General features: G+C 51.9%; 1 long non-coding RNA gene across 1 annotated transcript; it reads left to right on the plus strand.

Annotated features, from left to right (window-relative positions):
* The first annotated feature begins 10,774 nt into the window (after positions 1 to 10,774).
* LOC117796272 lies at positions 10,775 to 12,786 on the plus strand. The gene is made up of 3 exons (XR_004620647.1): positions 10,775 to 10,945; positions 11,019 to 11,090; positions 12,634 to 12,786. It is a non-coding gene; the product is annotated as an uncharacterized LOC117796272 (long non-coding RNA).
* Positions 12,787 to 21,617: the final 8,831 nt, after the last annotated feature.

Here is a 21,617-nt window from a genome sequence, read left to right on the forward strand (position 1 = left end):
CAAGCAGCATCTTCATCCCCCAGCAGCCTGTTAGAAGCGCAGGGGCACCTGGGTGGCACAGCGGTTGGGCGTCTGCCTTCGGCTCAGGGCGTGATCCCGGCGTTGTGGGATCGAGCCCCACTGATCAGGCTCCTCTGCCATGAGCCTGCTTCTTCCTCTCCCACTCCCCCTGCTTGTGTTCCCTCTCTCGCTGGCTGTCTCACTCTCTGTCGAATAAATAAAATATTTAAAAAAAAAAAAAAGAAGCGCAGAATCTCGGTCCCGCTCCAGACCAGAATAATCTGGAATTGGACAAGATCATCAGCTGTTTTATATGTGCACTAAAGTGTGAGAAGCTCTGTTCTAGCACCAGGAACTTATCTGAGCCTCAGTTCCCTCACCTGTAAGATGGGGATATAAGAGTACGAGCCTCTAGGATTGTGGGGGGATGACTGATAAAGGCGTGTATGGTTCTCAACACAGTGCCTAGAGCAGGATAATGATGGTCACAATCTTTGTTGATATTAGCATAAGCTCTTAAAGAGAAAAATCAAGATTCAGGAAAGTCATGCCCACAAAGCTCTTAGAATAAACAGGCTAAACACTTAGTAAGTGACAGCTATTGCTGAACATCTCTATGACGCACCCCTGCTTTTCCTGCTCACCCACCTTGGGCCAGTACCCTGCTCAAACATTGCTCATGTGTTCATTGACAGGAGTGCAATGGCCGAGTTCACGGGCCCATATGGAGAGGGATCCCTGGGTCTCATCAGGACTAATTGCATTCATTCGGCAAGCCAAGGCCCTCCACCCAGGCTGCTGTCACTGAGCCAGCTGCCCCTTGCCCCAGTTCCACTGTCATCCAAGAGCCCTGGACACACAGACACAGTGGTTTCCTGTCTTCCTTCACCTCCAGCAGGATCCATAGCAGGGGGTGGGGGGGCAGGTAGGGAGGGGAGAGAGGCCAGAGCGAGCAAGAGGGATAGAGAGAGGAAGAGAAGGACCCGGAATTGTCACTGAGGGTCAAGTGAGGTTGTAGAATGTGATTTTGGGACATGACACACTGCATTCCTGCCAGGAAGGGAAGGGACAGGACCTACCATATGCTGGGAACCCGCTGGCCCCTTTCACATCCCTCATTTATTGATGAGGCATAAGAGTCGTAATTTTTATTCCCATTTTGTAGATGAGGAGACGGAGGCACATAAAGGTTAAGGAACTTAGATGAGGTCATCAGGCTGGTTCGTGGCTGAGTTGAGGGTCTAAGACGGGTGTCTCTGATTCTAGCCCCCCAGCCCCCGGATTGATGGGGGTGAGCAGGGAAGGTATGACTCACAACACTGATCCTGCTTCCCAGTTTTGTTCACAGCAGAACAAAGCCTACCACAGAGAGGAGGGTGGGCTTGAGCTGAGAGAAACCGTGGAGAGGGTGCCACCCACCCTTCCCACAGCCCCTCCCTCCCACAGATGAATGAACTGAGGCCTTGTATTTGCAAAGGAAGTGCATACTTATAGATCCCTGTCTTGTGTGCCCTCCCGGTGTGCCTCATTTCGTCCCTTCAGCCACTGCAGGACCTCACCAGGCCGTACTGCTCCCTATCAGCTGCCATACAAGTCTTTCTGGGAATTAAGTGGGGTACAGATTTTCCAAAACTGCCTATCGCCCCCATTTTACAGATAAGAAAGCTGAGACTGAGAGCCAGAGGAGACTTACCAATGCCTCAGAGCCAAGGAATGGCAGAACCAGGATTTGAACCCATCCCACACCGATCCCAAAGCCCATGGTTCCCATCCATGCCCCATTTGAGAGAGGAAATCAGCTCAGAGGCACAAGGAGAGCAGATGGAGGCTACCCTCCTCTGTGTCTGAAGCCACAGCATGGCTTGTCCCCGGGGGCAGAGGACAAGGGTTGTCTTCCTGAGGCACAGCAGGCACCATCCTTATGACATCAGGAGGTGGACAAAAGTCCCGTCCAGAAGGCCCTGTTCGGTGGGGGCTTTGGACACCCCCTCACCATTGCCGGAAGCAGAATATTCCACAGGGATCTCTAATCTCTGACCTCAGTGGACCCAGATCCAGCCAGGCCCTCCTTCTTGTCACCCCCACTCACCCTCCCCAGCCACGTGCATCCTCCAGATACCCCCTCTGTAAGCACCATGCCCAAAGCTAGTTGCCACATCCTCTTACCACCTGTCCTGTGATTTACTTAATACTTTTCTTAAAAGCGATTAACTTTTAACTTGGCCTCTTCCTGAAGAATAATATCCACAAAATTGCAGTCATAGGATACTCATTATTCACGTCGATGTCCGTGAAAATAAACACACACTACTAAAATAAAGTGTGCTTATTTGTGTAGCAAATGAAATTACATAATGCTCCACGAGTGATAGATGTAGCCAGAAAACTCTGGATGTGTAGCCAGAAAACTCCGACTGGTATGCACTTTGTGAATCCCCCCAACAACCTGTAGATGGTCGGGTTATCATTTCTTTCAATTGACAAATGAGGAAACTGACCCAAGGTCACACAGCCAGCAAATTGGGGGATCTGGGACCCCTGGATACCAATGCTCCCTCTCCCCACTGCCCTGAAAAACAATCACCCAATTCCCTCTTCACCAACCCTTCCCTGAGTCCCCGGCAGTGGCTTTGGGACCCCTGCTCTGCCAGAGTGACCATCAGGAAGGCCGCAAGTGACTCTCCCTTTGCTCGAAGCTGTCTCCTTCCAGCATTTGATGCTGTCATACAGGGTCCAGAAAACTTCCCCCTATGGCAGTGGCCTCTGAAAGCAACCCAGAACGGACAGACAAGAAATTCAGAGCAAGCTGGGAAGTCTGTCTTACCCCTCATGTAATCAAGATATCGCAAGGGAGAGAGTCAAGCAATGCCTCTAAGTGGGGTCAACCTCCCCCTCCCCCAGGACTGTTGGACGCCCCTTTACATGACTCCCCTTTCTGCGCCCAGAGCTTCTTTATGCCACCATGGCAAGGAACCCCACGCCAGATTTCTGCAGCGAAGACAGAGGTTAGGGATCTTTGACTGTGTGGAACAGGAATCCATATGAGCTCACTTAATCAAAAAAGAAATTTATTGGGAAGATTTGGGGAAGCTTACAGATCAAAGGAAAAACTGAAACAAAACAAAATAAATCAGACCTCAAAAAGAACAAGAGAGCAAGGATCCAGGCAGCGGGAGCTGAAGCATACGCCAGGGCCTGGTGGGTGAGTCACGTTCACCCCATTACTGTCTTCATGTGACTTCCCTGTAGACTTGAGTTCCAGAAACATCCTGAGTTCTGTGTTCACCTCTTGGCCAGGTGATGGGCAGGACATCTTGATTGAGAGCCCCACAAATCCTGTCCGTGGTGAAGGAGGGGGATGCTCACAAAAGGAGTACCACAGCTTCATTATCCTAAAAAGGAGGAAAACCATAGGCATCTAATGTTATCTGCCATGTGGTCTTTAGAGGATGCTGAGGGGTCCGTCATTTGAACACTCCAGGCAATCCTAGGTCCCTATCAGAGCTATCAAGTGAGGTGGGTTCCAGCATGGATGTTCTCAAATACCTAGCTAGACTGAAGGAAGGGGGAGAGGAAACTCTCCTGGGAATGTCTCTGCCTCCAGATAACCATCAAGTCCCTTGGTGGTGGCCAGAGGACCAGGGGCAATTCTGAAGTTTCCTACTCACTCATCCTTGAGGCCTCCCTCTGTGATGCTCGCTTTCAAAGATGGGCACGTGATCCCTCACTCCTGAGTGCCCTTCTGCAGATATTGGCTTTGCCATTCCTCCCACCAAGGATCTATTTCTCTTGCCCCCTTGAATCTGAGCCAGTCCTCTGCCTTGCTGGGTGCCATGCTGTGTGACTTGCCCATCTAAGGCTTCAGGAGCCTTGCAGCTTTGGTTTTGTACCCAGTGCCTGGAGCTTTGGAGATGCTACCTGTTATGGATTGAATTGTGTCCCCTCATATGTGTATGTTGAAGTCCTAGCCCCCATTGTGACTATGTTGGCAGATACGGCCTTCAAGGAGGTAATTAAAGTTAAATCATAAACTTGGGGCCCAAATTCAATAGGGCTGGGGTCCTTATGAGAGGAAAAGCCATGTGAGGACCCTGCTGTCAGGCAGCCCTCTGCGAGCCAGGAAGAGAGGTCTCACCAGGAACCAACCTTGCAGGTACCTTGATCTTGGTCTTCCAGGCTCCATAATTGTGAGAAAATACATTTCTGTGGCTCAAACCACCCAGTCTGGGATGTTCTGCTATGGCAGCCCCAGCAGCCTAATGCATTACTCATTTGTTGGTGGGAAATCTCAAGAATTATCCCTACTCCCTCTCTTCATTCCACACTCTATTCTTGGTGGATCTATCCCAGGACCTAATTGCCACCTGCATGTTGACAACTACAAAATACATCTCGAATCTGCCCGCTTCTCTCCAGTCCCATTGTCATCATCTTAATTCAAGCCAACCTCATCTCTTGCTTAGTATCTTAGCCAGCTGTTGCTCTGATAATGTTGTATAACATATAACCCCCCCCATCTCAGTGCTTGGCCACAACAAACATTCATTTTTCATAATGATAAGCTTATGAGTCATTTGGGACAGCATTTGTACAGGCTACAGGTCAGGTTCTGGTCTTCTCTATATGTCTCCTCATTTATGGACCAGCAGTTACCCGGGGCAGGTTCTCATGGCAGGTACCAGATGCATAAGAGTGTAAGCCAAACCTTGCAAATAAAAGCCCCTACTTGTGTTACACCCACTCATATTCTATTAAAGAAAGCCACGCAGTTAAGCCCAAAGATGATGAGGCAGAAAAATATAATTCCTCCCATAAAAGGGAAGCCAGCCAAGGGCCAGGAGGGAAGGAAGAATTGAAGGCAAATAATACAAGCTATCGCACCTGGGCTACTATGATAGCCTCTATATTGAGCATCCTCCTGAAACCTCCAGAAGAGATATCTTCTAAAAAAACATCCTGATGAAGTTGCTGCTGTTTGAAACCCATCGATGGCTTCCCACTGCTCATGGGATAAAGCCCAGGTTCTTCCTGTTGTCTGCAAGGTGCTGTGTGACCTGGCACCCTGCTGCCTCCCACACCATCCACCCGGACTTACTCCACTCCAGCCACACTGGTCTTCTAACTCCTTGAACTCACCAGGACACTTGCCCGCTCTTGGCCTTTCTTTTTCTTTTCTTTCTTTTCGTCTCTTCCCTTCTCTTTTCTTTTTTAAGATTTATTTATTTATTAGAGAGAGAGAGAGAGCATGCACAGGGTGGGGGAGGGCAGAGGGAAAGAATTGTTTCAAGCACATTCCCCACTGAGTGCAGAGCCCAGAGCCCTACGTGTGCATGGCTCCATCTTACGACTCTGAGATCATGACCTGAGCCAAAACCAAGAGCTGGATGCTTAATCGACTGAGCCACCAAGGTGCCCCATGCTTTTGGCCTTTTCACCTCCGTTTCCTGTACCTGGAAGCTCATCTCTGTCTTCCCCCACCTGCCCTCCGGGAAACCTTCCAGTTCTCCAAGTCCCTGTGGAAGTGCCATTTCTTTAGGGAGATCGACCTTGCCCCTCTTCCACCCTTCAACCTTGGATCCCCTCTTCCACATTTTGTAACTTCTGGTGATGGGCTGAGATTCAGGTACTGAAGGCCCAACCCCCAGCACCTCACAATGTGACTGTGTTTGCAGAGACGGTCTTTAAAGACATGACTGAGTTAAAATGAGGTCATTAGAGTGGGCCCTATCCAATGATTGCTGTTCTTATAAGAAAAGCAAATTAGGACACACACACATAGGGGAGACTACGGGTGGACCCAGGGAGAAGATGGCCATCTACAAGCCAAGGAGAGCCGTCAGAAGAAACCAACCCTGCCTGTACCCGAATCTTGGAGATCTAGCCTCCAGAACTGTGACAAAATAAGTTTTTGTTGTTTAAGCCACGCAATCTATTGAACTTTATTATGGCAGTCCAAGCAGACTAATATACTTCTGGCACTTTCCTTCCTAGCATGAACAACAATGTTAGTGATATATTATTGTGTACTTTCTTGTATGTCCATCTCTCCCACTAGACTGTGGGGTGTGCCACCATCCAGGGGCCACATTGTCTTCTTATGCCAAACTCCATCCCCAGTCCCTAGTTTGGTGCCTGGCACACAGTAGGTGCTCAAAATTTATTTGCATAAATGAATAAACAAATGAGCCTCATCTCAGGAGACAAAGCGGGCGTGGGGGGTTGCAGTGGGGGAGACAGTCTCACCACAGACCCACCCTGTGCTCCCCCTGCCTTGGCTCTTCTGTTCCCAACGACCCTCCCAACACAGATGTGCTCAACTGCGAGGCTTGTGATTTGATTTACTCGCTGGTGACATCATAACCATCACCATGGCAACACCCAGCGATGCCTGTCTGCCAGACAAAGTCGCTTGCATCAGGAAAGGGCAAATGGACACCCAGGACGGGAAGAAGTCACTTGTGAGACGCAGCAGCAGCCCCCACAGCCCTGCATGGGCAGCCAGGGCTCGGTGGGGTTGCGGCTGGTGCGCAGCCCCGTCTCTGTCCCTGAGGAGGGCAGCCTGCCTTCCCTTCCGGGGAGAGAGCTCTTTATCTTTGAGACAGGCCAGCCAGCCAGAAGCAAAAGTGCGTAGGTGGAGGCCAAGTATAGCACAGGCCCGTCTGGCTGGCTTACCTGCAGCATCTGCTCGTAGCCCGTCAGACACCTGTGCAAAGCTCTTGCTTCCCGTCTGTACATCATCTTTCCTTCCTGGCTTTGTACTTTCCCTCCTGCCTGCCATCCTCCCCACCCCCACCCCCACCCATTTTCTTTTTTCTTTTTTTGGGGGGAGGGTTCAAAATCTACTGAGAACCTGCTGTGTGTCGGGCCCTATCTTAGACAGGAGTGTTTGCCAGTGTTCAAAGGGGTCTCTGCTTTATAAAGGAGTTAAGCCCCCATGCTTGCCCTTTCAGAGGTGCTCTGAGGCTGTGGCTTGAGGGTAGGAAGCGTCAAAGAGGAAAGATATATTGCCGGTATCACGAGTGAAATCTTGGAACGCATTTCTTGCAGCAACAAGGTTAGAAGTAGTGGTTGAGTGTAGTTGAAACATTACTACTAATCGTCCGAGTCTTTAGGGGGAGTCAAATGGGATTTTGAGGGCCTCTCTGGAAATCCAACCACCACCTTACCTAGGCAAATGGATTCCAGATTTCAAACATTCAGACACTACCTTCGTATTGGCCAAGTGTTCTGTCTGGTGGTATCCCTGAAGCCCTCAGACCTCCTTAATCCTCACAAACAAAGGGATCAGAAACTTAGGAGACTTTACAATTTTGTCCAGGGCTTATCCCGCAAGCAGGGCTGCCCAGCGATGAAATAATTTGGTAATAAGTCAATACAGGTTTGCATCGGCGGGACCTGGGCTCCCACCCAGCCCTCCGCTGGCTGGCTGGCTGATCTTGGGCAAGGTGCCCTCCTTCCACGAGCCTCAGTGTTTTCAGCTGTAAAGTGGGCATAATCCCTTATCCATTTCCAGATCATTGTGGGGAGTGGCGACATGGCCTTCGAAGAGCCTGGTCCACAGAAGGCACAGAATTCACACCAGCTGTTACAATAGCTGCTTCAGGAAGGTCGAGCCTGCCTTCCAGCCACCCCACTGGCAGAAGCGTCAGCAGGAAGGACGAGATGTGGAGAGATGTCCTGAGCTGACGCTGGCAGAGAAGCTGTGACAATCTGCTCTAGAAAGATCCCAGCATGTTGCCTGGGCCAGGGGAAATCCAACCGTGACGACACAGCCCAGGCCCTGCAAGAGGTTCCCTAATTGCGGACACTCGTGAGGGACAAGCAACCGCCAAGCTGATTTTTTTCCCATAGATCGGCAGCATCTGCCCAGCCCTTACCAGAGGGGGGAAATAAGGACTTTCTGGACATGCTTTCAGGCTGTCAACCTTCCACAAGTCACCAGATTCCAGAAATCAGATTTTCTAACTGGTCTCTGCATTGTCATCAATAGCTTTGCGGGGCAGAGAACAACACTGGCCTGTGGGTTCTTCGAGGGCTGGGCCTTTTTGATCTGCGTAGTTCCTGAACATAGTAGGCCATGACACACAGTAGGCGCTAATAAGTGTTCTTTTGGATAGAAGATTGAATCTATGAAGTACAATGAACTGAAATGAAAGTTGCGTCCTTTCTGCCAGATAATTCCAGAAGCATGTGAAGACCCTGGGCTGGGGGAGCAGTGGGGCTCAGGCTCTGGGATAAACTATGAAGACCATGAAAGTAATTGAGTCCTTAAGGGCCTTGAGACCCAGGTTAGACCATTCCTTGTACAAAAGCAAGGCATATTTCATAGAGGAAGGGACTGTGGGCTTGGGGGTCAGCCCCATCCAGCCTCTCCTGTTGTAGGTGAGGGCTTGGCTCTGTTTCCTCTCTACAGCAAGGGGCAGGCTTCTTGTAAAGTTTTTGTGGAGCTTTTGCTAGCTAAGCAGTTTGCATAGAGCCTGACACATATACATGTGCAGTAAATATGTTGGTGTTGTGTATACATAACATAATATGCCTACGTAATAACATAACATAAGTTATACACACCATTAACATGACGTGTCAGTGTTTATAACATACAAACACCCAGTAATAATATCATTGCTGAGGCAGAGGGACCTGGAGCAAAGAGCTGATACAGGGAGAATAAGAGGTTTACTTTTCCTTAGTTGCACTGTTTCTTGAGTTCTTCCTTTCCCGGGTGCAGTGAGCCTTGGTGGGGGGGTGCCCAATGACATCCCCCATCCGAGCCCTGCTCAGAGAGAGGGCGCTGCCACACCTGTGATGAAAGCCCCGCATTTCAGCCCAAAGGAAGGGAGACAGAGAACCACCAAGTGGTCCATGGAGAGAGTGTGATTGGACTTGGAGTTCTGAATGGGGCTTCTGCCAGCCGTGGTGAAGTGGGTGACAGGTGGGCAACACCAGAGGCCAGGAGTCCAGTTAGGAGTCCGTCACACCTGAGAAAGACAGGAAACAAGGTGGTGGCCGTGGGGAAGGGAGACATGAAACAGATTTGGAAAACAGTTTCAGAATACTGCTGGGGCACTTTTCCCATCACCTCTGAACTTTCCATAGCCACTCAGGGCCTTGCCTCCAAATCTTCACCCAGGACCTACCTGACGGAGTCAGATCAGATCTGGTCCACATCAGCCCCTGCTTTAAAGCTTTCTGGTAGCTTCCTATCACCCTTAAGATTAAAGCCAGATGCCTCAGCACTCTGCAAGGCACTGCAAGGTCACAAAAAAACCCACAGGCTTTGCACACACTGTTCCCTCTGCTTCTGCCCTTCCTCCTCCTCCTCTCCTCCTCTAATGAACACCTACGCATTGGGATCTCAACTCAAGTAGACTTCCGACCTCCCGGATTAGGTCAAATTCCCCGTGTCAGGCAAGCTCCATGGAGCTCTCTTGGTGGCATCTGTCATATTAATTAGTAGCTCCCTCTTCCACTAAAATACAAGCTCCACAAAGGTCAGTCCTGTGTGTGTTTTCACTCTCCCTGCATCCCCAGTGCTTGGCACGTAGGTGGGCTCAGTAAACTGCTTGAATGAATAAATGAGCGTCCACCATCGGCCAGGCACGGCGCTAGGCACTTTGGAAGGCGTCAACAGGCAGGGATTTTTCAGGAGCAGGGGAGCAGCCCCTAGGAGGGAGATGTCCTTCTGAACCTCTGTCCCTGCTTCCCTGGGGCTCCTCATCAGTATTCATAACGCCAGAGCATCTCGAAGGCTGGCATCCCCTTGGCAACGTTGCCACCAGCCTGGCATGATCTGATACTTATCTGGACCATGCTGGCTGGGCCCAGGCTCGGAGGAGCCGAGGTGGATGCCATGGCAACAGCCTAGCTCCTGGGAGGGCCCGGACTGCTCCCGGGGATGCCGAATCAGCCTTCTCCATTCTCTGGAGATGGGGTCTGGGGTCCAACCTTACAAGGACTAAATCTTTGAGGGAGAAAAACCAGCTTCAACCTTGCTGGGAATGTGTCCTTGCACTCGATTTCCTTGGAGAGCCAAAGGGAACCACAGACCAATCAGTCCTATCCATAGGCCTGTGTGCATGTCGACAGTGACTGTCCCCATGGGGGCGAGTTTCCTTGGTGGGGATGGGGAATCACAGTTAAGCAGGTCACAGAAAGCTCCCATGCAGTTTGGGGGTGGGCATGATGCCAAGGGATGGGGAGGTGTCCCAGTTCAGATCTTGACTCTGCCTCTAATTCCTTCACCTCTGAGTCCAATGTCCTCCTTTACAAACTGGAGATCATAATAAAAACTTACCTTGCAGGGCTCTGGTGAGGGCCAGATCTGTTGACAAGTAAGAAGTTCTTAGAACACGGACAATACACACGAAATCATAGCTGTTTTTATCAGCAGCATGGCAGGTAATGTCAAGAGGGCGCCATTAAGATGTGTGGTATGTTCCTATGTGGCTACTTAATAAATTGGATTGGCAGCCTGTTGAGAGGGACCGGCCAAAGTCGAAGTCAGGTTCAGGGGCAACTCAGACCATGCCAGGCCCGGCCCTTGACCTACCTGATCTCATCTGTCTACACAGCTGCCTATGAAGCAGATGTCATTGTCCCCACTCTCAGAGGAGGCTTTCCTGGTCCGGAGAGCCTAGGTCATTTGCTCCGAGTCCGGCGAGAATTGAGTTCATACATTGTCACGAACACGACTGAGAAGGTACAGAATTTGCTGCTAGTCCACGTGCTACAGAAGACCACCGTCCGCGGCCACCTTCGGCTGCCAGCCACAAGCCCCAGCCTCTCCCCTAACTCCTTCCAGCCCCAAGCAGAAATGCTCCTTGATAAGGAGGAGAGTCGCATGCTTGCGTTTGCTTGGACCATGGTCCCGGCTGGACTCTGAGCATCTCCGTCAAGGGGGAATGATTTGTCTGATTCCATAGCAGAGCTTTAGGAAGAAGTGCTGGTAAGTGTTCGCCTTGGGGAGGTCTGGGCATCCAGGGGGGTAAGTAGGTGAATGGGCAACCCTTGGTTCCTAGGCACCGTCCACCCCTTTTACACCTTGAAGATGAAGGCTCACCACAGGCCAGCAACACTCCGCCAGAAGCCAGGTAAGGCTCTGCTTTTTGCTCCTGCGACACCTGCCAGGGAACGTCTGCAGAGCAGGGGAAGCAAAGACCAAGTTGTGAGAGATGGTGCCATTCCTGCATTCTCCCCAGAACTAAGTCGTGTAGCTTTAAGGAGGCCCTGGGCTTCAATCAGAGCCAAGTCGAGGAATGCGGCTGAGCCGGACTCCCCCAAGGAGAATTGAGAGACTGGCTGCAGGGCACTAACTGAATCCAAATGCAGTTTCATTCACTGCTGAGAGCCAAGGGCCACAGCAAAGGCGAGCAACCATGTGCAGGTGTCCTAACATGAATACATAAACCCCCAGGCGCGGGGGTCCACCACCTGGGGAGCAGCTCAGAACCCTCCAAAGTCCCTGTAAGTGTTGCTAGAAGTCCCCGGGGGAAACACGCTGTTTGCCACACACCTTGGAACACCTGCATGCTAGGCCACATTGCATTGCTGAGAAACCCGGCCTCAGGTTTTGGGGGGCACACCAGCTGTGACCTGTGCCAGGGTGCTATTGTCCGATGCTCCCCAGGCTGAAGCTTCGAGATCCCCAGATAGCCCCTGCCCCCTCTGTCCTCACTGTGTCGGAGCCATGCTGGGGTCCACACAGAACAGGAAGGATCTGTTCATGGAACGACTATTTATTGAGCATCTGCTGTATGCCAGGTGCTGTGCTAAGCCCCGGAGGTGCCCTGGGGAACAGACATGACGTGTTATCCATTCTCTGAGGACTTTGTGGTCTGAGGGGCAGGCGGCCGGGGGGAGAGGACAAACACACAAATGAACAGAGAAATTTCGGGCNTTATTGAGCATCTGCTGTATGCCAGGTGCTGTGCTAAGCCCCGGAGGTGCCCTGGGGAACAGACATGACGTGGTATCCATTCTCTGAGGACTTTGTCTGATGGGCAGGCGGCCGGGGGGAGAGGACAAACACACAAATGAACAGAGAAATTTCGGGCTGTGGGAAGAGTTACTAAGGAAATAGACAGGATGCTGTTCACTTAAGATAAACTAAGAGGAGGCTTTGGCTTGGGATCAGTAATCAAGGAGGATGTCTCTGAAGAGGTGACATTTCTAGTGAGAATTCTAAGTGGATTCTGCCCAAGGTGAGGGGCTGGGCACTCCTTGGGGAGGGAGTGGTGCAGCGGGGAGGCCCTGAAGGCTGGGCTTGAGGAACTGAGAGGAGGGGCATTAGCTGGAACACAGGTTGAGGAGGGAGACTGGGCCCTGGGCCAGGTCACCCAAGACCAAAGTGAGGAGTTGGGATTTGGGCATGATGTAATTCCCAAGGTGTTTCAAGCAGGGCAGGGATGTGATTTAATTTATGTTTTTTAAAGTCACTCTGTGGGGCGAAGCAAGAGGGAAATAGGAGACTGCTGCAGAGTCTGGGGATGCGGGGGCGCTGGGGATGGATCTAAGAGATATTTTGGAGGGAGAATCAGCTATGCCTGCGGACGGACTAACCACGGATAGATAGCTCGATTATTTTGTATTGTAAGAATAACCAATACTCTTCGTTCCAATGCCTTTCTTGACCAGGAAGTGCTCCAGACCACACTTTACAAACCTCCCCCCTCTGGCCCTGGGCGCTGGCACCCGGATCTTCCTGCACTCAGTGTCCCTGCCCCAAGCAGAGCTGGCGGCTACATCAATGGCCTGCATTAGCTTCAGCTCAGCCAGGAGCACCACGCCCCCCCCCGAATGAACATGTATGAATTCATATATGCTACAGCAAGCAAGAAACCAGGCATTGCAGCTCCTTTCTAGGCTGTGTTTGGGAGACACTGAGGCCCAGAGAGGTGAAGAGACTTACTTACCTAAGAGACATCCTTAGAGAATTTGCTTCAGTCAATAGCTAAGAATTCATTCATTCAATAAACCCACCACGCTTCTGTTATCTGTCATGGACATCAGTTGTTCATTAACTGTCGCGGGCCCAGCGGCCAGGCAGCCTCTGGAGTTTCAAAGACAAATCAGTGCAAGCCCCCTGCCCTTGCAAAGCTTGTGGTTTTGTGGGAGGTGGGGAGGGATGTCTGGGGAGAGGACAGTGAGGACGTCCCCAAAGGAAAGGGCCGGAATGCAACGAGACGAGCACAGTAGCAAAGGCACTCCTCGACAGCTGGCAGAAAAGCAAAGGCAAATGGTGTTTCAAGCTGCTAACCGTGTCTCCGGTGTGGAGCATCGAACAGATACTTGCAAAGGGTGTGGAAATACTTGCTCCCGAGATCTTTATCCGTCTTCCTTTCAAGTTGTGCTTGGCCTATTCATTTGGACCACACGTGAACGCAGACTCAGAGGCTAAGGTAAATGTTATCCCTGGCTCATCGGGATAGTCCCAGATGTCTGTGTGGCTATCGTTCTATCCATGTGAAGCTGCCTTTGCTTCCAGGCGGCCTTGAGGAACAGAAACTCCTTGAAGAAAGAGATCATGACCTTGGATTTCTTTGCATCTTTATCTTTCCGTCTTCAGTACTGTCATAACAAACGCTGACTATGCGTTGGATTGTAGGTGTGGGAGTCATAGGGCAGTGATGATGACAGGCATGGTCCCTGCTGTAGTGGGACTGACAACAGACGCTCAGCCAACTCTCAGCCCACAGAGGGTCCTGTCGCACGGTGCCGATTACCATCGAGAGCTTAATGACTCCCAAGTGTTGTCTTCTGCTCGGTGTCATCTGAGCTCCAAACCCATATATCCAACGAGAAGCTTCCCCCGGATACCTGATTTGCCATAAACTCATTATATTCAACATAGACTTCTAGATTCCCACCCACGCTGCTTCCAACTTGGTCTTTCCCACCTTCCCTACCTCTGTGAAGGGCACCGGTCACCCATCTCATTGCACAAGCCCATAACCTAGAAAGTACCCTCAGTTCTTCTCTTCCCTGTACCCCCCCACGCAAGCCGCCACTGCTCTCTGTCACCACCATCCCCCATCCCCTCTATTACTTCTTTTTTTTTTAAGATCTTATTTATTTATTTATTTGTCAGAGAGAGAGCTGGAGAGCACAAGCAGGGGGAGTGGCAGAGGGAGAGGGAGAGGCAGACTCCCCCCTGAGTAGGAAGCCCGATGCGGGGCTCGATCCCAGGACCCTGGGACCATGACCTGAGCCGAAGGCAGTCGCTTAATCAACTGAGCCACCCAGGCGACCCACCCTCTGTTACTTCTATTTCCATGATAGGTGACCCCTTGACCTTCTCCCAGCTCACCCCACTCAAATCTATTCTCTACACGGTGGCTGGGACGACCTCATCAAATGTAAACAAAAACCTATTTCTCCCAGTTCATCATCTTGCAGAGGCTGTCATTGCTCTCAGAGTAGAATTCCCACTCCACAGGGCCGGGTACTGCTCCTGTCGCCCCACTGCCCCTCCCCCCTGCGTGGGCCACTCTTACTTTGCTCCAGCCAGCATGGTCCCCTTCTCTTCCTGGAGCCCACGGCCCCCCTCCCATGCTTTGTGCCTGCTGCACCTCTGCTCCTCCCCCACTCCATTTTCCGAGCAGCTGGAGCCCTCCGCACCTGTCATGCTTCAGCTCAGATGTTACCTCCTCAGAGAAGCCTTTCCTGACTTCCCGATCTGACATCGCACCCCTCACTGTAGTGACTCTCTACCATGTCACTCAAATTGTCCCTTTAGAGGCATTTCTCGAACCTCAAATGTTCTCATGACTGTAGAATGTAGGATTCATGATGGCAGGGGCAGTGTCCATGCTCCCCACTGTGGCCCCGAGGCTAGCAGAGAAGACACTCGAATATTTGTTGAACTGAACCAAACCAAACAACAACAGAAAAAGCTTCCCAGAGCTGTGTTGAGAATTATGTGAAACAGTGTGTGTGTGTACATATGTATGAGTACATATGTGTGTGTGTGTGCACATGCGTGAAAGCACCTGGCACAGTGCCAGACTCATTGTAGGTCCTCAATGCACAAAGTGTCCCAGGCTGGCCTGCAGATTTGCAGGGACTCCAAATGCATTCTCCTCTTCTCCGGGAAAAAGCGTGAAGAGACAAAAAGACAAGAAACAAGAAGTGCAGGGGTGCCTGGGTGGCTCAGTCGTTAGGCGTCTGCCTTTGGCTCAGGGTGTGATCCCAGAGTTATGGGATCGAGCCCCACATCAGGCTCCTCTGCTGGGAGCCTGCTTCTTCCTCTCCCACTCCCCCTGCTTGTGTTCCCTCTTTCTCTGACTGTCTCTCTCTGTCAAATAAATAAATTTTTAAAAAATCTTAAAAAAAAAAAAAAGAAACAGGAAGTGCTCCTGTCCACCCTTGAAGCAATGTATGCTCCTTTCTTCTCCTCTTCCTCCTTCTTTGCGATGCATCTATGTTTAAAAAGCCAAAGAGTGCATTTCGAGATTGATAGCTTCAGAGAGTGGGCCCTTCTTTGTCCCCTGAGCAATCCCTCCTTGCATCCTTCCCATTGAGCAGCCACCTGTTCCCAGCCACCCACATCTGTCCCGGCGCCCGCCTGTCCCCGCGGCGCTGAGCCGCCCGGGACCCCTGGCCGGGCACGTCTCTGTTCCTGCCCAGGACGGCTTTGAAGCCAGGAGCTGTTGCTGCCTGTGTGTTTGCACCGAGGCCCCACGTATGATAACAGAGCATGAATCAGAAACAGGTACCTGATGGCAGAGCAGCTGTCTCCCGCCAGCACTGACCTCTGCCAGCAGCCATCTGCACACCCCGGGCAGTCCACCTTCTGGAGAGGCGACAGCGTGCAGGGGACATGCCCTGGAGGTGGAGGCAGAGCACAGCTCAGCTCAGCAAGCAGGGACCGAACCCCTCCGGGAGCCAGCAGCCGGCTCCGGGTTCTGGCCCTGGCTGTGCCACTAAGCCCAGAGACTTGGGTAAGTCCCTTCACTCCTGTGATCCTCTGTTTCCTCATTTGTAAAGTGGATATAATAATAATTCCAACTAAGTACCTAGGATTTATAGTTTTGATCAAGGTCTCTTCCATTAAGGCTTTCATTTATTTTCACTTATTCGGCTGTTCAAAAAATATTTACTGCATGCCTACCCTGTGCCAGGCATCACGCTGGGTGTGGTATCTACAGTTGCCAAAGGAGCTGAGGTATTAGCCTTCCTGGAGCCGTCATTGTGGGAGGGGAGAAAGACATGCACCATGGGATCCCGTGGTAGAATATTCAGTTGCAAGTGCCAGAAAGGCTACAGAGGACAGGTACTCAGGGCAAGGAGAGCCTCAGTTGGGGAAGTTGACCTTGAGCATCCCACGGGGAAGTGATCCTCGAACTGACATCTGAGGAAGTAGAGATGCTCATTAAGAGAGGAGGGAAGAATGTTCCGGAGAAAGAGAAAGACATGCACCATGGGATCCCGTGGTAGAATATTCAGTTGCAAGTGCCAGAAAGGCTACAGAGGACAGGTACTCAGGGCAAGGAGAGCCTCAGTTGGGGAAGTGATCCTCGAACTGACATCTGAGGAAGTAGAGTTGCTCATTAAGAGAGGAGGGAAGAATGTTCCGGAGAAAGGGGACAGCTCCGAGCTGGAAGGTAGCCCGAAGGCCATGGGGTCTGCAGGGAACACAGTGCCTCTGGAGGGTGCAGAGTGGAAACAGTGGAAAAAGTCAGCAGGGACCAGCTCTGCGGGTGGTCCTTGTTGGCCGAGGTACAGAGGAATTGTGTCCTTATCCCGATAGTAATGGGAAGTGTTTGCTGACTTCATCAGGGTGTCATGAGATCGGGTTTGATGCTTTGCAAAGTTCACTCTGGCAGCTGCGTGGAGAACTGACCAGAGGGGCCTGAGGGGAAGCAAGGACCCAGAGGCTGTGGCAGTCACCCTGGAGGGGCCTGAGGGGTATTTGGAATGGTGGCAGCAGCAGTGCTGGAGAGAGCATCCAGGAGCTGGCTGCACAGCAGGGTGGACCGCAGGATGGCTACCCTGGAGATAAGAAAATCAAGCCTCAGAAAGGGGAAGTGGTCCCCACCCATAGCAAGTGATAGGACCAGTCTCACGGCCAGTCTTCTGACTCAGGGTTCAATCCCCAGGAGACCAGTGTCAGGTGTCCTTATGTAGGTGAGTACTGAGTGGCTGGGTGGAGACTAGTACCTGAGGCCAGGGCTGACCTCTTTCCTGAGGCTGGTGCTGCCAAAGGTGATGAGTGCACCCTCTGGGCTGGTTCTGTCTTCAGCCAGAGGCCAGGGGGCAAGAGGAGACCAAGCTCCAGGGCCAGCTAGAGATAGGACCTGGAAGGGGTGAAGATGACAAGCTCTAGATGCATGCAGACCTGGGTGCAAATCCTGCCTTTGCCCCCTTTTAGCCACATGCCCCATGGCCCTGCCAGTAGCTTCTTGGCATGTAACTTGCACTGCAAGCCTCGATAACCCAGGCTGGGCTCACTGAGGTTGCCAGTGTCCCTCTCCCCAGAGACTGAGCTGCCCTATCTCTCCAAGGATGTCCTGGCGGGTGGGGAGTGCAGACTCTCTCATGGGGATGGTAAGCAGCAAGACATCAAGGCAGAGGTGGCAGGAGTGGTCTGCCCAGTGGGGGGGCCAATTTGATCACTGACGTTGTTCTAACTTAGCACTGCACGGTGATAAAACACAGACTGATTGGGGTCTATCGGATGGTTTTTAGCCCTCTGCAGACAGTGTAACTTCTCTTGCCTGGACTCAGAGCAGATGGCTCCCTCAAGGCCCCTCCCGCCTTCATCCCGCTATGCCCAATGCCAAGCCTCCTCCCCCACTACCACCACTGCCACCTTCTCTGGCAAGGAGAGGAGAAGCTTGCCATAACTCTTTGGGACACTGAGGGGATGCGGTCATGTTCATTCATTCACTTATTCAACAAATACTCAAGAAGCCCTGTATGCAACAGGATCAGCGTTCGATGTTATAAATACACATATGTTAGCCCAAGACTGCCCTTGAGAGAGACTCATTAGTCCATGCCCTCATTCACTTATTCAGGTGACATTGCATTAGTTGAGCACCTACTGTATGCTGGGCTCTGCACTAAACACAGGATACTACAGCTCCTTGGTCTGGTGATCTGGCTGATGGTGGTGCTTCCCCTTCGCAGGACAAGTGGACCATAGCTAAATGGAAACAGGGAAGGGCGTCTTCTCAACGAAGGGATTAACAGTTGCTTCAACCCCAGAGGTTTGAAACAACCCAATGTGGAAGGAACCCCAAGTAGTTCTACGTGGCTGGGGGTAGGGTCCACATGGGGGACTGGGCAGGAGCAGGGCCAGAGAGAGGGCAGAGGCAATATCATAAAGGGCCTTGAATGTTAAGCTAAGAAGGGGACTTTTTACTGAAAGCCATGGAGGGACATTGAAAAGGTTTAGGCTGGGCTGAGAAAGGGGTAATGGGTAGGGACTGGCATCATCAGGTATTCCAGAGAACTGGCTGCAGTGTGGGGATAAGAAGCAGTTAGGAGGCTGGAACGGAGGCAGGAGGTGGAAAGGAGGCGTGTGCTCAGAAGACATCAGGAAGCCGAAATCTACGAGAAGTGGCGTATCACTTAGCTATTGCCAGAAAATGCTGCTAACCAAACCACCCCGATCCCAGTGACTTACAACACCGATCAGTTTTTCTAGATCAGCTAAGTGTTGGCCGATCTCGGTGGGGGTTGACTGGGGTAGTTTGGTCCTGCTCCATGTGTCCCTCCTCCTCCTCCTGGCACCAGAGCATCCCACTCTGGGCTTGTTCTTCTCACAGCAACCAGGGCACAGGCACAAGAGAGCAAGCCCAATCAGGCGAGGACTTTGCAAGCCTTTGGTTACGTCATACCCTCCAACATCCCATTGGTTGTCATGGGGCCGAAGCCAAGGTGAAGGGGGGAGGGGCTTTATCCACCTTTTTAGAAGAAGAGCTTCCAAATCACAGGGCACAGAGCATGCATGCATATAGGAGCAGTGACAATCTGGGACGATTTCACTATTTCTTGCAGCAGGTGAGGGGCTGGGAGGGGAGGTAAAGAAAGGAAGGGAGGTCATGAGTTTGTTGCTGGGAATGCAGCCCACGTCAGCCTGTTACCTCCAAAGCTGGGACCTGGTCCCCTTTGCACCCCACAGCCATACACAGCCACATCCAGCCCCCTCAGGAATTAAGCCTGAGACAGGTGCCCTCTCACACGCTCTGCGCGCCCAGCCTGGCCACCATGCCCGGGGTGTTCAGGGGAAATAGCCAACCCACTGCCCGTTACCCCAGCCGGACCTTTCCTGATCTGTCTGCCAGCCCTGCCCTGGGCCCCCAGTTTGCGTCACTGGAGGACTCGCTTTCCCTTCTCACCCAGACTGTGTTGATTACACATTCCGGAGGCTTGTTTTCCTCTGTGTGGGCAGAAACAGTTACAGGATTGCTTCCATTCCTGCAAACAGAGGGCTGGGTGGGAAAAGAGATGTGTGTTTGGGGACAGGAGGAACATACTGCTTCTGTCCTCAATGGGGTCCCCTCTCCCCCTCTACACCCACCTCCTCCTCTCTTGCCGCCCCTCTGGACCATCCCCCTGATTTCTCCAGCTACACAAGAAATGGGAAAGAGATTTAATCTCCCCTGAGGGCAACCCTGTACCCCAGCTGGCCCAACTGGTGACCTGAGGGGATGTCATCTCCCCTTTCTGGATCTGAGTGTTCACATCTATGAAACAGTAACATTGGTCTAGGGGACACTTAATGCTTATTTTAACACTCATGGGATGCTTACTAATTGCCACGCTATCTTCAATGCTTTGCAAATGTTAACTCATGTAATTGTCATAATAACACTTTGAGTATCCCCATTTTACAGAGGGGACACACTGAGGCACAGAGAAGTTAAGTGATTTCCCCAAGAGCACACAGCCAGGGAATAAGAGAGTCAGGGCTTGAACCCTGGCAGTCCGGTGCCCAAGTCCACACTTAAGCACCTTATTATACTGCCACTTGCTTTCCTCTCCTCTCCAAATTTCTAGAAGTCCAGAGAACTGGCCTCTTGGAGTCATGCGCCAGTCCCACGTCTTTCTTTGTTACCTTCTGAACGTCTTTTGTGGGTTGAATTGTGTCCCCTGAAAAGATATGCTCAAGTCCTAACCCCCAGTGTGTGAACGTGACCTTCTTTGGGGTAAGGTCTTTGCAGATGTAATCAGGTGGAAATGAGAATGGGCCCTAATCAGTGCCAGGTGTTTGTATAAGAGAGAGGAGAGGGGAGTTTGGAGACAGACACACCAAGACACGGAGACACGTGTGGGGGAGGCTGTGTGACACAGAGGCAGGGTCCAGCCACACAGCTACAAGCAGAGGAAGGCTGGAAGGCGGAGGACCGCCAGGAGCCACTCAGGGTGCAAACAGCAGGAAAGGCTTCTTCTCTAAGCCTTCAGAGGGAGCAAGGCCCTGCCGACACTTAATGTTGATGTCTAGCCTCCGGAACAGCGAGAGAATACATGTCTGTTCTTTTAAGTCACTCATTTTGGGGCCATTTGTCACAGCAGCCCTGGGAACCCGAAGCAGCAGGTAAGGAAATCCCAGAGCTTCGAGCAGAGGGAGCTCTGGAAACCACCTCCAAGCTGGCAGGCTTCTCTCCCCACCCAGTCCTGGGCTCAGATCCTCTGTCACCCACCACCCTGCGTTTCTCTGGATGGCCTTATCACCACTCATCCAGGCTGACCTTGAATCCTGGAGAATTTGGGTCCTCGAATGCAAGCTCCAGGCGTGGGATTGCTGAGCAGAAAGGATGACTCTGGCAGTGGCTTGAACGGGGGGGCAGAGATCTTNTCTGGCAGTGGCTTGAACGGGGGACAGAGATCTTGAACTTCATGGGGGCTGAGAACTGGGCTTTGGGGAAGACTGGGAATTCTAAATGTCTGGGCCCCTTAAACCCCAGTCTGTTACCTGCGGGGGAAAGTGTGGCTCAAGGGGACTCCAGGAGCCAGTCGCACCCGTCTCAGCCTCCATCCCCCACCCTTCCAAGAGCAGGGCTGATTCTGCCTGCTCCCTGGGGGGTCACGAGCATTCAAGACAATGTGGGGGGAAAGACGTCGTCGGGACTGCAAGTGGAAGGAAAGTTGGTTGGGAACCGTTGTGCCTCTTCCCACTTGGGCAGGCTCCTGAAATCTGTGTCTGCTCCTGAACACCCTCTCCAAGCACGGGACCCAAAGCCTGGCTCCCCGTGGGCAAGCCATGGTGCCAGAGTGAATTCTGCCTTGTACCTGGGTTCATCCTCCATGTAACAAAGGCAGCATTCCAGTCCCCAAACATCATCTTCTGTCATTTGTGCTAAGACACCCCAGCAGTCCCCGAGTCAGAGAAGTTCTTCTGCTCAGGCTAGCTCCGTCCCTCTCTACACCTCCATTCCCCTTGCCCGGCAGTACCCTCCCAAGTTTCTCCCTCCAGACTATTCTCCAAAATTCTCTTGCTGGGGCCTCCCTTTCAGCTGGTTTACACCCGCAGGGCCGGGAAAGACCTGGGGTCTCAGGTAGACATTTAATGAAGGTCTGGGGGAACTTCAGTCTCCAGGGAACCCTATGATGTGACTCTCTAATGGTGGAACCATTAATTCTCAGACTTCTGACTAAGATCCCGGGTCTTG

The sequence above is a fragment of the Ailuropoda melanoleuca genome, chromosome 2 (genome assembly GCF_002007445.2).
Source record: "Ailuropoda melanoleuca isolate Jingjing chromosome 2, ASM200744v2, whole genome shotgun sequence".
Taxonomy (NCBI): domain Eukaryota; kingdom Metazoa; phylum Chordata; class Mammalia; order Carnivora; family Ursidae; genus Ailuropoda; species Ailuropoda melanoleuca.